Below are 15,001 nucleotides of genomic sequence, written 5' to 3'. Positions count from 1 at the left end.
GCTTTCCTGACAGCCCCCCTACAGGCCCGAGCAGAGGAGGTATACTCCTCTTTGGAGACAGCACCCCTCTTCCACCAGTTGTACGCCGCCTTTTTGGCAATCAGGCATTCCCGGATGCCCTTGGTGAGTCAGGGGGGCTTTTGGGCACTCCTGCCCCCCTTGCTTCTTGTTAGGATGGTCACCCCTTGGGTGCTTTTTATGTTTTTCCTTTTCTGCATCATCTGTTGCTAGGTTGCATTTCCCGTTCAGTAAGGAACCCATTCAGTAAGGAACCCACAGTTTCCCTGATCTTCCTCTTGTTGCTGACATACTAGTAGAAACTCTTCTTGTTACCCTTCATGTCCATGACTTCTGCAACTCCATCTGTGCTTTGGTCTTCCTGACTTCATCCCTGCATGCCCAAACAATATTCTTGTACTCCTCCCAAGTTGGTTGTCCAAGTTTCCACATCTTGTAAGCTTCCTTTTTATGTTTTAGCTCACTGAAGAGTTCCCTGCTAAGTCATCTTTTGCCATACTTGCTAGTCTTTCTGCATATTGGGATGGTTCATTCCTGAGAAAACTTGCTTAGGAGAAGAATTCCATTTGAGCTGAGTTTTCCCACCCTTTCCTTTCCCAGTATTCTGTTCCACAGCTAAGAGTCCTTGCCCACTCTAGTCTTAAAATCACTAATAGGAATAACTTATCTTCTCTGGGGACAAATGACAGGACTTGGTTGAGTTGAGAATGGAATTCTTGTTTTGGTTCTTCCCCTGTATCAAGGTTTGGGGCATATGCACTGATGAATATTGTTTGTTGGTCAGTTGGAAACAAAGGGTCATGAGATATTCAATGATACCAACTGGACACTCCAGCATCTAAGTAATGATCTTGGTTTTGATAGCAAAACCAGCACCATGGATGTATCTATCCTTTTCTGCTTTTCTTTTCCAAAACAGGTCCATCATCATCTATGAGCTGACCCTCTACCTGCACATCTGGTCTCACTAAGTGCAGCAATGTTAATAACAAATCATGAAAATTATCTAGTTAAGTACTGTCCTTTAGTTCAGTCAGTCACTATGGCTAAGTACAGACAATCAGAAAGCCTGAGACTGAATTGATTTAGTGTTTGCAGGTTAGCTTAAGCTGCAGAGATTAAACTGAAAAACAACTGGACAGACATACACTTTTGATTATGGAAATGCAGTTACATACCTGCAGTGGCTCAGGCCAGAAGCCAGGGGGCACTAAAGCATGGCTCTCTGGCACAGCCAAAATGGGCTGTGTGGTCATTTCCTCTTCCCTCTGCCCCCAAGGTCTCTGGGATTTACAGTCCAGAATCACAGCAGCAGGACTCTGCGGGGTTGCCCATCACTTCCTCTTCTTGCTTTCAGTCCACAGTTGCAGCCAGCAGTAAGTTTTTAGCAGGGCAGCTCTGTATTTGGGGGAAGGGAAGTTTAATCCCCCCCCTTTCCCTGGCCCCAGACCCCAGCCAGGGTTGTGGGGGCAGTCCTCCCCCACTCCTCCCCGCACTGGAGCAGACTGCATAGCCCAGCCCAGTGCTGGAAAGCACTGGGGGACTGTGATTTAACTTGAACCAGGAAAGGGTCTGGGACAGAGGTTTCGTAAACTAGTTTGACCCAAATCAGTTAAGACTTATACTACAGTCAGCCAGGTTCATCTTAAACCAGTTTCAGCCATTTTGGAACTGGTTTATACACACTGAACTTACATTCTGTTACAGGTTTAAACCAGTTTTTGATTACTTAAACTGGTTTGTGTGTAACTTCTGTCCCTAGCCTATTAGGGTTGTCCATCAGGGTGTAGATATAGTCTAAATAAGCCTGATCAGTCATAATTGCTGCTGTTGAACTGTATACCTGTCTTGATTCCAAGTACAAGAAAATTACCACCATGCAATCATTGCTCTGTATAGGTCTGTGACTGGGGGCTTCTGGTAATCACTAGCATCTACCCCCATCACCACTTGCCCATTGCTGTAGGACTTGCTATTAAAGGAATGTACATGTCTTCTTTTAACATGGGGATGGCATTGTGGCTCAGTAACCACATGACATTTCATGGGAAGGAAACCTTCATCCAATGACAAGAAAAACCTAGATGACTGGAAGTTTCTTTTCTGCTGCAGCCTTCATTTGCCTTTGTAGCCATTACAAAATAGTCTTTCTACATCTTCCTTCTCCAATATTGAGGACTTTTATTTTTGGATTGCAGTTAGTCTGGAAACTTCACTCTTGACTTTGCCACTATGGGTGACCCCACGAGGAATACAAGACTGGATGACATCACTCTCAGGGCTATTGGTAGTACACAAGCCTCTCCACCATGTCAAGGTTACAATCCATGTGGCTAATATAGAGCCATTTCAAACAATATATACCGCTCAGTTTAATTGGGACCATATCTATAGGGCATAAGATTTACTGGATTATTTATTGTGAATTAGTGGGCTATTAAATTTATTTTGAGATTCATCAACAAGCTAGGAAGCTTGACTATAAAGACTAAAGACAACTTCATTCTTACCAAAAATACACCCTAGCCAAGTCCTTAAATGTGTCATAATGGTGTTGAAACAAAATTAAGAAATATTAGTTTAAAGTTTTTCCCCCCCTTCTCTCCCAAGGTCTTTCTCCTCCAGGATGAGTGTATATGGTCATAACCTTGCTCTACCTTGCTTTGTTCTAAAGAAAAATGTTGGCAGTTTTTTCCTGCTCTGTTAAACCAGTGGTGTCTTATGCTTCAATCTGGGCGTGTCAGACTTTGAATCAAAGGAACTTCTTCCTGTAAGAACTTTTCTGCTGAATAGCTCCTTGCTATGGAACCAGCATTCATGCCTTTTAGGACCTCGAATGACCCAATATGCAATGAATGCTTTTCTGCTGCATTGAGCCATAATGATTTTAGATGAATAAAATAGGCACATGCACATTCTTGTTTTGTATTTCAAAGATGAAAGTATTAACCAGAATCTTAATCATTTTAACACACAACTAAAGCTTCAGGCAGTTGATTGGCTTTCACAGCATGGTGACCTTGTTGGATGGGATTTAATTAACAAGTTTGATCAGTCCTGTATTATATTGTGTTTACAGTGGAGTTTGTTACATATTCTTCTTTAAGCTCTTCATTTTTCAATTAAGCATAAGAGATTTCATACAATTCCACAAGAAGTTAAAATAAATTCAAAACTTTTGTATTTATTTAAAGCTCTAGGAGCCTTACAGGATAGATTAGATATCACAAAATCTGACTTTGTAAAAAGCAGTCTTTCCAGTTTCTGGATCCTTCATGTGTTGTTAACCAGTCATAGCCAACTCTTATCTCAAGATATTTTTATATGGCTCCATGTGGAGTGTGTGTGCGCGTGTGTGTGTGTGTGTGTGTGTGTATCTAACGTAATATAAATGCAAACTAATAATAATGCAGCATGAAGGTTGGGAATTAGAACTAAATGTTACAAATGTAAACCTTAAGATTTTTAATGAACAGTTATCACATTTCCTAAATATTTGATGTCATGCAATACTGCCAACCCCAAGTGTTTAAAAAATCGTTAATCAGGTGTGTCCCTCCCATCCCCATTATGAGATTTCTTTAAAATAAGATGTTTGTTTATTTTAACTTACCTTCCAGATTCTGAGCTTCTTAGGGTTCACTTGCTTGGTACTTTCAAGCTTTTTTTTTTCAGAAGCCATGAATGCCACAAAGTTGCCTTTTATTTTAAAATAAAAGCTGAGATTCTTTCACAATCACCTGAAGCCTGAAGGTAAGACTTTTAGTAAAGTGCCAAATAAAATTGTGAGTAGACACCTTGGCATATGTACCATAATTGCTTAGATGCCTAAATCTTCTGGCAAAATCTTACTTGGGTACCTAAAGTTCTGCCTCTCTACATGCACCATGGTAATGCTATCTTAACTGACCTGGTATTTGGGTTCTTAAGGTCCTTTGGGGTCTGCAAAATTGGTGTCCCTGTATCCAAGTCCTTAGATGGACATGATTCAGAAGATCCAGGCCATGCGTAACTAGGCTGATCCTATGAAAATCCCAGAAATCTGGAACACCATCTGGGAAATCTGGGACACTCCCCCCTCCCCTGCTCTCAAATGTTGGTGGGGGTGGGGCTGCATGCCAGGAAAGCATCAGTGCCTGCCTGCCTGCAAGGCAGTCTGTGCCATTCTGACTCCTAGCTCCAGCATTTCTGGGACTCCCATTTTAATTCCTAACAGCCAGCTGGGACCAGCCTCTGAAATCCAGGACTGTCCTGGCTAAAACGAGATATATGGTCACCCTTTGTATAACACACCCGGACACTATTGAGTCTAAAAGAACACTCAGCGTCCACAGTTGCTTCTGTTTCAAAACATGGCCGGTTGCTTCAAGTGTGTGCCCAGAAAAGTGAGAGATGGTTTCCAGGCTTTTCTTGGGCATTCATATCCCTACCTTTCCCCTTCCCAAGACAGTGCCATAATAATCAAGCTAGAGACAAGGCTAGGTTGCAGTTGCTATGCAGAAAGGGATACAAAATTCATGGGGACCCAGGGAAAGCAAGCAAGAAGAGAGATGACTCTGGAGCCAAATGATGAGGACCATTCCTGGGGATGGAGGAAATCTTGGGTTCTAGTCCTATTCCTAGAAGTTTATACATTTTTATCCAAGGACTTTGTAATGCAAAATGCATAAGCTATTCCAGAAGTAGGGACAAAATAAAGCAAGCTAGAGTAATATACTCAGCATTTGCATTTGACACTCCCCCAGATACCAAGCCTATGTAAAATACCAACTTTATGTACAATATGAGTGCATTGATGTTTTATTACACAGATTACTATTTTGAATATCCTGACTTTTTTATTCCTGTTTTCTTAAAATTGTATTTCAGGTTTCAGGTAAAGTATTCAAGGTGGTTTATGCCCTGATCTAACTTCTTAAAATCAATGAGAGGCTTTCTGTTAACTTCAATGGGCTCTGCATCAGGCCTGTATTTCTTCAGGGCTGAATCACCTTTAGAGTAAATTGTTCTCCTCTAAGCGTGACTCAGTTAAAACAATTCCACAGATACTCAGTGCTCAAATCCTCTATAACTTGACAGGAATCAAAGTTATTAAAGAAACAAACAAACAAACGTGCTCAGGCACTTTATAATAGTTCAGCTTCAATCATCTTAAAAGTACTAAAGAGATTTTTCTTTACATATAGGATTTTTATCCCCATTTTTGATAAGTATGTGGGACAAATCACTATAAATCTGTGCATGTCCTTTTGTAGTATCTGTTGAAATGAGCCCTGACTCTCAAAAGCTTATGCACCTGTGATTTAGTAAGTCTATAAGGTGGGTCCCTGCCCTGCCTCCTGCCTGACTTGAGACTAACATGACTAGCTACCTCGCTGCTATGAAATTTGTCCAGCTTCAGCCATTTCTGAAGAAATGAAAATGTCCAGACATGTAAGATGTGTATTTTTTCATTCTTATGCAATTAAAAATGTCAAAACTGATTAGCTTAATATTTTTACAGAAGGATAAAACATTGAGCTAAAAAAGCAGGAAAAAGGTCTCAGCCTAAATAGAATTTGTTTAAAAGAACTGGAATTCCTGTTTATGTATTTGTCTGTTAGCATGAAAAACACTAACAATGCCCAGTTATTAAACATGAAATCAAAATTTTTGGATATTTGAAATATTTGCATGCAAGAGCCCTTCTATAGGTTCTCGTGCTTTGAACCAAAAGTGCCAGGATACCAAATCAAAGACAGTTCTTGAAGATTCCAGTCCACTTTGAGGGACTTTGGATATGAGGGTACATTAGATAATTATCCTCAGCCAAACCAAACTCCAAATTAAAATCTTTTGGGATTCATTCATAACCTAATAATTTACTTGCATTGTATATACATATAAGTGCACAGTAATGAAAGTGCTATTCTCAGTGTTGAATACCATACACAGAGATGAAGCATGCTAGCTTTCAGCTCAGTGTGATTTCAAATGGCTGAGCTATTGAACCCTCAGAAATGAGGTTCATGATGAAAACCTCAATTCAGCATTAACTACAGCAGTTCTAATCTATGCATACTGTATTAGCATCATAAAACAACATAAAGTGTCCAACCCTTTAATCATTCTCTTAGGTAGCTGAGCTGTTACTACATAGTCCTCAGTTAGGATCTGTACTTCAATAGTGAAAGGAAGAATTTGTTTCTCAAGATTTCTTGTTCACCAAAAATGTTGAAACTAGTATTTATTTTTACAACCGAGGTGTTTTTTTTTTTTTCCATTATCGAGGAGTGGTTTTCCCATTTCAGCTTTCTCCTTCCTTTTTATTTCCATGCATTTCTTGAGATTTCCCTGCTTGGGCCTCTTTTCTATCCTTCAGTAAGGTTGAATTCCCTGATGGTAATCGTAATTATAAGCATATGTTAGTACTGTGGGCTACCAATTTACTTGCAGTCTTTGGTATTAAAGAAAGAGAGAGAGAGAGAGAGGAGCTTTTGGAATATATTTCATATCATCAGGGCAGAGCTTATGAATAATTAAAAAGAAAGTGGATTTTGTAGCAAAAGGGCAGGCCCTGGAATGAATGGTTTAGAAACAGTTGCATAATAAACATAGGTTTAAACCAAGTAACCTTATCAGAAAAATATCTTTCAGCTTTAACATTGCAGATACAAATATCTAAATTAAAAATATAAAACTGTCATCAGAATAAAAGCTGCTAATGGTGAACTGAAAAGTGGCCAAATACCCATCAATTTTTTTCAAAGGCATGTAGAATTATCCTAAAATAGAGCATTTTGGAAGTGGCTGGATTTTTTTTACTAGTCAATTTATTACAGACATTCAGTCATTTATTACAGACAGAAAATATGTATGTAATCCCAAAAACCTACTGGGGGGGGGGTAAGTTCACCCCAAAGCTTTAAAGTTTTCAGTTATTTAAATGCTTGTTTAAATGCACAATTCACCCTTTATTTAGGATTTTATTTACAAATATGCATCTGTAATAAAATATTACATAATACAATGAGTAATATCTTTGTAGGTTTATTGCATAGATCAGCAGGTTTGCCAATCAGGGTCATGTTCACAGTGCTACCAATTAGATTGTGCATTGGATCCTTAATTTAGTATTTGATATCCTAATAACAAAAACTAAAATATTGTAGCTGTTGTGGCCTGTGATTAGTTAGAGGGTGGGGGGTGGAGCAGGGAGCCAGGGTAAGGCAGTAATGAATAGATTTAACACAAAAAGAATATGGAGCTCCACCATGTAAAATGGATATTCCTTTATCAGGTGGTGGTTCTGCTTATCCATGAGTAAATGGACACTCCTTCTTGAATAGGAACCTCCACTGACTTCCATTACCTTTGGATCAGGCACTAGGAGAAGAGAGGTGCAGCAGAGGACGGATCAAACTCCCACTGAATTCTGTGCAAGTCTTTTGATTGACTTCAATGGGATTTGGGTAGAACACTACATGCAATACATGTGGGTGTCACTATTCTGTCAGTTAACCTTTATCACTAAAGAGTAGCTCTGGAGCTGGTAATACACACGTCATTAGAATAGAATAAAGCAGTTTGTTAACTGATTTGAAAAGATCTGTAGAATATCTAAACAATATTACTACCAATAAAATAGAAAAGACTGCTACTGCCTACATACTGCTAACAACAGTGCTCAGCATTTAGCTTTCTGAGAAGTTTAATTTTACCAAGACCTAAAGTACCTTTTAATCAGGTCAGGGATCTTAACAAATTAGTCCAATGTGAATGCTGGCTGTGATGTATGGGTCATGAAGCAGTCAACACTCATGTGGGCCTGTTTGTTAATGATTCTGGCAGGATGATGTGCAGAACCATCTAAAAGATGCAAACAATGGGTGAATAAGATACTGTTTTTGGAAAAAACAAATGTTTTTGCTCTAGCTATGGACTCCTTTTGGTCATCTGAAATTGCTATGTACTTTAGGGGCATGATAGAGAAAGGAGTGTTACAGTCTGCTTTCTGTAGAGATAAGATATACTAAAATATGTGAAAAGGCTGTTTCCAGCTTGTTTTTCACCTAGCCAAAGCCATAAGCCAAAATACAGGAGAAATGGCATCTTTGAAGTTATTTTAATATTAAGCTACTCCTGGAAAGATAGTGTGCTTCTGTCTGTTATGCTGATCACAGTTTTTTGTTGTACATTATTTTGTACTTTTCTGTCCATCCTCCTAGCACAGATCTTAATATTCCTTAACTTACTTAGTTTTTCAGTATCCAGATCAAAGAGGTTTGGACAAGTTTAAATAAATATCTATCCTTTGCTGTGTCTCCAAACATTACAAAGTTTGCCAGCCACTATTTGAAGGCTGGTTGTAAGGATCAGCTGATAAACTGCTAATTTTATTTCAAACTGTAGTCTCTCCCAACACAATTACAGCAGCCCTGAAACCAGCTGCGTACTCTGTATTAGAGGGAGGCAGCAAAACTGACAACACAGTCATTATCATTTAAGAGAAGGAAAATCAGCAGTGTTCATAGAGATTATGAACAATTCACATACCCTTGCCTATGTGGTCAATATTTAACATTTCCATTTCTGGAAGAGGCAAGATAGCAAATTGGATATGATGCTGGACTGAGGCACATGGATCATATTACACCATGGGCTTATTCTGTGAGCTTGAGATGTCACTTCATCATTCTTCCTCTCTGTACCTCAGTTTCTCTATGCAAAAAAGGGCTAATGTTAATATTATTTGAAAGCTGCTGAGATTTGTGGTTGGAAATGGCCTTATAAAATTGTTTTTGTTTTGTTTGTGTGTGGTTAACTGAAAATACTTGATAAATGCTCACCTTATTTCTACTTGACCTTTACTGAAATTGTAAATTCTGATGATTTCAGAATATTTTTCTCGATACTAGAGCCCCTAAATGAAGAGGCAATATTGTCTGAGACATGGCGGTTGTTTAAAACTAGAGCTAGAATGTAGAATGGCTTTTATTAAGGAAGGTAGACTTAATCTTTTTTTTTTTAAATAAGGTCTTGATTTATAGCCAATTTTAAGGCAGCACTAATAGATTTGCTTGAAGTTACACAGTGAGTGAATAAGTGTGAATGAGACTTCCAGCAAGCATTCTTCTGCTTACATATCCACATTTTTGAACAAGTTCCTTTACCAATAGCTTGGCACATCAAAAATCTGTATTAAAAATTCTGTAGTTTCTTTTCATTCAGAAGCTCCTGTGCCATAGCAAGACATAAGGAGACCTTGAGTTAGTACATAAAGCAAACAGCTGGATGTCTGTTATGTTTGTACCATTCTTTCGACTTATCTAACAAGTTTTCAGAGTGGATGTTCTATGGGCGCATCTACACATGCAGTTAGTCACAACTAAATTTACTGTGTATTAGCTTAATGCACAGTGATTTTTGGCAGGTATCTACATGTGCAGGGATCTGCCCATACCTTGACTATCCTCTGCCCACCCCCAACTCCACTCTCAGGCCAGGCATGTGTTTGAAAAAATAAAAAAGCTTTATTCCCCTCACAACACCCACTCCCATCTGTCCCCCATCCCTCCTCAACACATAGTCTTCTTTCCCCTCCCTCCCCAACACACAGAGCCCCCTCCACAACCAACAAAGCCCCTCCACCACCCTCCCCACGCACCAACAATAAAAAACCTTTTCCCCAGTGTCAAAATTATTTACAAGAGTTTCAGTCTCTATTTGTGAGTCCCAGAGTTGGGGCCTGTGGGTTGGGGGTGCCTTGGGGGTAGGCAGCAAGCACCCCCAACCTCAGACCATTCACCTGCAGGTCCAGGGACTGTGGTGGTTGGCAGGCTTGTCCTATGGCAATGGCAAATGGCAGTCCCTGAGGGCAGGCAGCTCCCCCTCTGGCTGCCCAAGTACTGGGCCACTGTCCCCTTATAGGGCCACACCTGGCACCTCCAGGTCCTCATGCACATCGGTGCCGGGGCGACCGACAGGGATGGGCCCACTGGGGGGACCCATATCAGGGGCTGAGTTGGGGTCAGGGGCTCCTGTGGACAGAAGGTGCCAGAAGACTTCCTCCTAGGTCTAGGCCGGGTGCATGCTGTGGGGTGATGGATAGCTTCCAGGAGCCCTTCAGGGCCAGGGATGAGGACCAGGCAGTGCGGGGCATGCATGCAAATGCCAGGCCCAGGACAGTAGCAGTGCTATACATCCCTGCCCCCTGCTGCCGAGGAGGACATCACTGCTGGCACTGACACCTTCCTCAGCGTATGAGAGGTCCATGCCTACCCAACTGTTGGGACATGGTTTGCTCAATAAAGTTTTGGACTGTGTCCTGCCTCTCTGCTTGCTGTGGGGGGAGACCTGAGGCCAAGGGAGGGGAGGCTGTATCCAGGGGCAGGGGCTAGGGCCAGGGGTTGGAGTCAGGGCTGCTGACTGGGCATGCTCACTCCTGCGTGCTGCCCAACAGGGCCTCATAAATGTGCATGTTTGAGCACCTGCCCCATGTGAACTGCCTCTGCACCTCTGCATCACCCCAGAGTGCCACCAGGTTGCCATTCTCCTCCTGGCTCTAGTTGGGGGCCTGGGTGGAAGGCTTGGGCATGCACATGTGGTGTGGCCAGGCCTTGATGGGGAGGATGAGAATGACATCGTTGGTTTCTGGGCCCCTGTGCATTTAGCCATTTTTATTGTGCAGTAAGGGCTCGCACATCTAGACATGTGCCGGCACTATGCAGTAAACTAGGCTAAGGCGCATTAATGCATCTCATGTACATGCTCCCTGTATGTTCGAACTGAAAGAACAGTGTCACTCAGTAGACTTGCCATGAAATGGCTTGGAGGAATTCAAATAGCAGTGTAAATATATGTATGATGCATTCTAGCCCACTGCTTTCTAAACCCAGCAGAGGAAAGAAACTAAAATGTCTCAGAAGCAAGAGAGAAAAACGTGTAAAGGTTAAACTCAGTGCTAAAATCACTGACATTTGAACAGCATGGATTTAAAGGAAACATGAAAGCGTAACATTAACTAGGGGTATTGTGCTGGAAACTTTATCATTTTAATGATTGTAAGAAAAACAGGCATGTGGTAGATCAACATAACTAAAAATGGTGTTTGTTAAAATATTTGTGTGCCTATATATAGATATAGATAATATACAATCAAAAATATACAGTCATGTGGCATGTAAAATTACTGACTATCACAGGAATATTAATATTCTTGGGAGAAGGGAGAGTAGCATGCAATATGTCATAATAGTATTTTTATCTTGTGAATTATGGGCATCATCAGCACTTAGATAATGTGATTGATCTGTTGTAAATGTCATAGTTTAAATGGTTGTTAAACTATTTTTCCAACATATACACAGAACCATTTCTCTTGTTTTCTTGTGTGAGTAAGAACTCAATGATTTTTTTTGTAAAACAGACACAACAAATCAGAGACTTACTAATGAAGCATCAGGACTTTTACATTTGATTTTGAAACTAAGATTTAGATGTATTGTAGACAAGGTTCTCTGGGTGAATCTGATATCTTTTATTAGACCAACTTAAATAGTTAGAATTTTTTTTTAGCAAGCTAACAAGTATTTAGATGTATTTGCATTAAATAGAAAAGTTTAAAAATGACCTAAAATCCAAGAAAAGGAAGGAAAAAGGCTCATAGTGCAACACGAGGCTTTAACTAGTAGATTGTTCTGCATTGAGTAAGATGTATCTGCCTGGACTTCTGTATCTTGAACACTGCCAGCAAGTTACAGAAACAAAAGTGAAAGAAATAAGTACTTCAGTGCATGCCATAAAACAGATATACATATACAATGAATTGTAATGGGTGCAAGGAATGTCATTTTCCACTGTGTAAGGCAAAGTCTGGTGAGGTTATTTGGAAGTCTAATTATTCACATATGCCCAGCACTCATTAGGAAAGGACAGAAAAGAAGTAAAATTGGTTCTTCTCATTTTACTGGGAAAGTGGCTATTAGTATAAATTCAAATCAGTTCTGAAATGCTGCTCATTCAGTGATACAACTAGGAGTAAACATCAATCATATGCCATCACCACTTCTTTTCCACACAAGCACCCATGGGCTTGAATAAGTTTTTGAAAAGACACAAATGAGCCCCGTTTCCCCCACCCATCTGAGCCCCCTGTTTGTTTCTGTCTCTTCTTTGACAGCATACTATCTGTGATCTGTGCCTACTTGTATTTGAGTACCGTGTTAATGTTAACAAATAAGAAACCATGATTACAGTAACATGAAATACTGGAATCACACAGTTTCAAGTCCCAAAGTTCCCACAGATTTGGCCCTCAGTATATGGTTGAAAACACTGCCCCTTGAGTACCCTTGCCTTTCTTCAGAGTAGCACTTTTTTGCCACAAGCTTGATATTTGAAATGGATCAGCGGTACAGTAAGTGCTCCATACTTTTATGATCCTATCTGAAACTGTAAATTGCAAAACCGTCTACTGTGTTTTCCTGTCCAGGCTGATCAGTGGTCAAACAGCACTACAAATAGGAGATCAGACTAGTCATTCTTGCTATTGGTCGAGTCAGGGACGGGACTGGCCTCCCTAGGACCAGTGCGGCATGCTGACTGACATTTTAAGGCAGTAGTCTGTAATCAGAAGTAAGTTTTACTAGAAAGTAGATGTTTGAGCTGGAGCCTCTTGTGACTCCAGTCAGGCCAACCCCAAGCTCTAGCAAAACTAGTGAAACTGATTTGAAGTGACACAGGAAACTAGAGAGGAAGAAAGAAATCCCAAGAGAAGGAGCTAAATGTGCTGTAGACTGTGGGCACATCTACACACGCAATTAATGCAAAGCAGTGAACTCCAGCACTTATTGCACCAGCACTTATTGCTCCTAGGCACTTTACACTTCACATGAGTTTTCACATGCACCCAGGACTGCAGCATGTTGAGCCAGGTTGAAGCAGCCCTGGCTGGCAGGGGCCCCCGGGGGTTAGCCTGGCAGCCTGGGGCTGCTGTGACATGGCTCAATGTGCTGCAAAGGGACTGGCTGGGGCACGAGGGTGCTCCAATGAGGGACTAGGCAGCAGGCAGCCCCTGCACTGAAACACCCTTGTGCCCCAGCCAGCCCTGTCACCATTTATATGTGCATTGCTGTGGAGTAAAGAACTTCACCTGTATTTACAAATACTATCCTGTGGTAGAGTTAATTAGTTTACTCCATCCTAATAACACCACATGTGTACAGGGTGATGTTTTACTGCAGAGCTAATTAAGCAGCTCCTCAGTAAACATCTTGTGTAGATGTGCCAAGTGGATGTCAAATATGGAACAGGATTATTCAAGGGAGCCAGAAACATGAGTATAATTTGGGATCATCTTGTTACACAAGCAGAAGCTTCTTCTCTCCATACTTTTTTGGGAATGCTGTGAATTGATTTTCTCCATCACTCTTACCATTTTCTTTTGGAGGTAAGACAATGGGTGTGGGAACTGTGTAGTCACACTTAGCAGCTGGATAACTAACATTGCACCATTTGCTTGAATTCCTTTGTACAAGTAGGCAAAAAAAATCGAAAATAAGGGGTTCCTTGAGAGACAATGGGGACAGTGTGAAAACTATACAAAGGAAGAGAAGAAGTATTTTCTGTTGACGTTGGTGCCACAACCTGAAATTCTGACTGCATATAGGAATGCATAGAGCTGGATGATACTTCTGAATTTCTAGGATCCTGGGAAGCTGGCCAGATATCCCAAGCTTAGGAGTCAAGTCTGGTCAATTAATTCTTCCCCATTGCAGCTGCATTTTCACCTTCATCTGCCTTTTTATGATCTTTTTATTCCATCCTTCAAATAATCATCCTCTGTTTGTGACAGTTGTGTAAGGTCTAGGCCCCAGTATGCCCTGTAAGTTATTCAGTCTGCCTAAAATAACTGCAAGCTGATTTGATTATTGATTTTTAACTTACAGGGCTCTTTGGTGTGAAGGCATGCAGATAAGCCATTCTTCCTCCCTACATGAGCTACAGGTAGCAACCAGGCCTTTCAAGTCCTCCTGAAAACCCATGGCCAGTTTCCTATGGTGGCAGTCTCTCTCTGCTACTAGCTATCCAATGGCATTGCAAGGACTGCAAATAGTTTCCATATCCACCCAGTTCTGAATTCATAAGATAACAAATTCCATCCGAACATCTGTGACATTTGGGTTCTGAAACAGTTTCAAATACCATGCTGTTCATTAGTTGGGATTCAATTTCCTGTACCTCTCTGCTGCAGTTTTGCTTCAATGCATACAGTATGCATATTCATTAAAAACAACAATAATAAAGTTTTGCCTGAAAAAGAAGGGTGTGCAAATAAAAACTGCCTGGGGCCAAGCTATGTTCTGTGTTCTGGACATTTATATAACTATCTGCAGCACACTTCAGTTAAATAAATAAAAAAAGACAGATTTACCATAGCAACTGAAGCAAGTGCGTGTTACATTTTTAATCTCTGAGATGCATAGAACCTGACTAGGAAAGCACACAGAAGAAAAAATGTGAACTTTCCCCATGTTTGAAGGGAATATTTTGTCCCTTATTTCCTTGCCAGTATTTAATGCTTCCTTTGTTAGCTTAGTTGCTTTGTTCTCGTTGCATTGTTACGCTTGCATCACAGGGAAATGATGAGTGTGAGAGACAGCTGGAGTATGTTCTTATCTGAGACATTTTGGTGTTGCCATAAGATTGAAGCAAATGGTGGCTATTAGGCTACTGTGATTTTCTTAAATGGAGCATTGGAATAAATTCCACATGTGAACAAGTGGGTAGTGTCTCTTCAAGCAAAACAGTTCTGTAGTTCTATGCCTAGATTTCATATCTCCATAAAACTATATACATGTGCTCGCCTGCATCCTACCCTCAGAAAGGTATGTACTTGCCTGTTTTTTTTCTTTGTTGTCATTAGTTCTCTTTGGATTACAGGATACAATTTGCCCTGTACCTAAAAGATACATAACTAAATCCTTTCAAACACCCGTAGCAG

At 40.6% G+C, this 15,001-nt stretch overlaps 1 long non-coding RNA gene across 1 annotated transcript in view; it reads left to right on the top strand.

Annotated features, from left to right (window-relative positions):
- LOC109304168 overlaps nucleotides 1-14,435 on the top strand; it is a 47,222-nt gene extending 32,787 nt beyond the window's left edge. Inside the window, exon 3 of the long non-coding RNA XR_002099317.1 lies at nucleotides 13,947-14,435. This is a non-coding gene — a long non-coding RNA (uncharacterized LOC109304168). The remainder of the gene's footprint in view (nucleotides 1-13,946) is intronic.
- The last annotated feature ends 566 nt before the right edge of the window (nucleotides 14,436-15,001 follow it).

This window comes from Gavialis gangeticus, unplaced genomic scaffold, assembly GCF_001723915.1.
Source record: "Gavialis gangeticus isolate Ggan-Ray unplaced genomic scaffold, GavGan_comp1, whole genome shotgun sequence".
Taxonomy (NCBI): Eukaryota; Metazoa; Chordata; order Crocodylia; family Gavialidae; genus Gavialis; species Gavialis gangeticus.
Note: the sequence above shows the minus strand (reverse complement) of the source record. Positions and strands in the feature narration are given on the sequence as shown.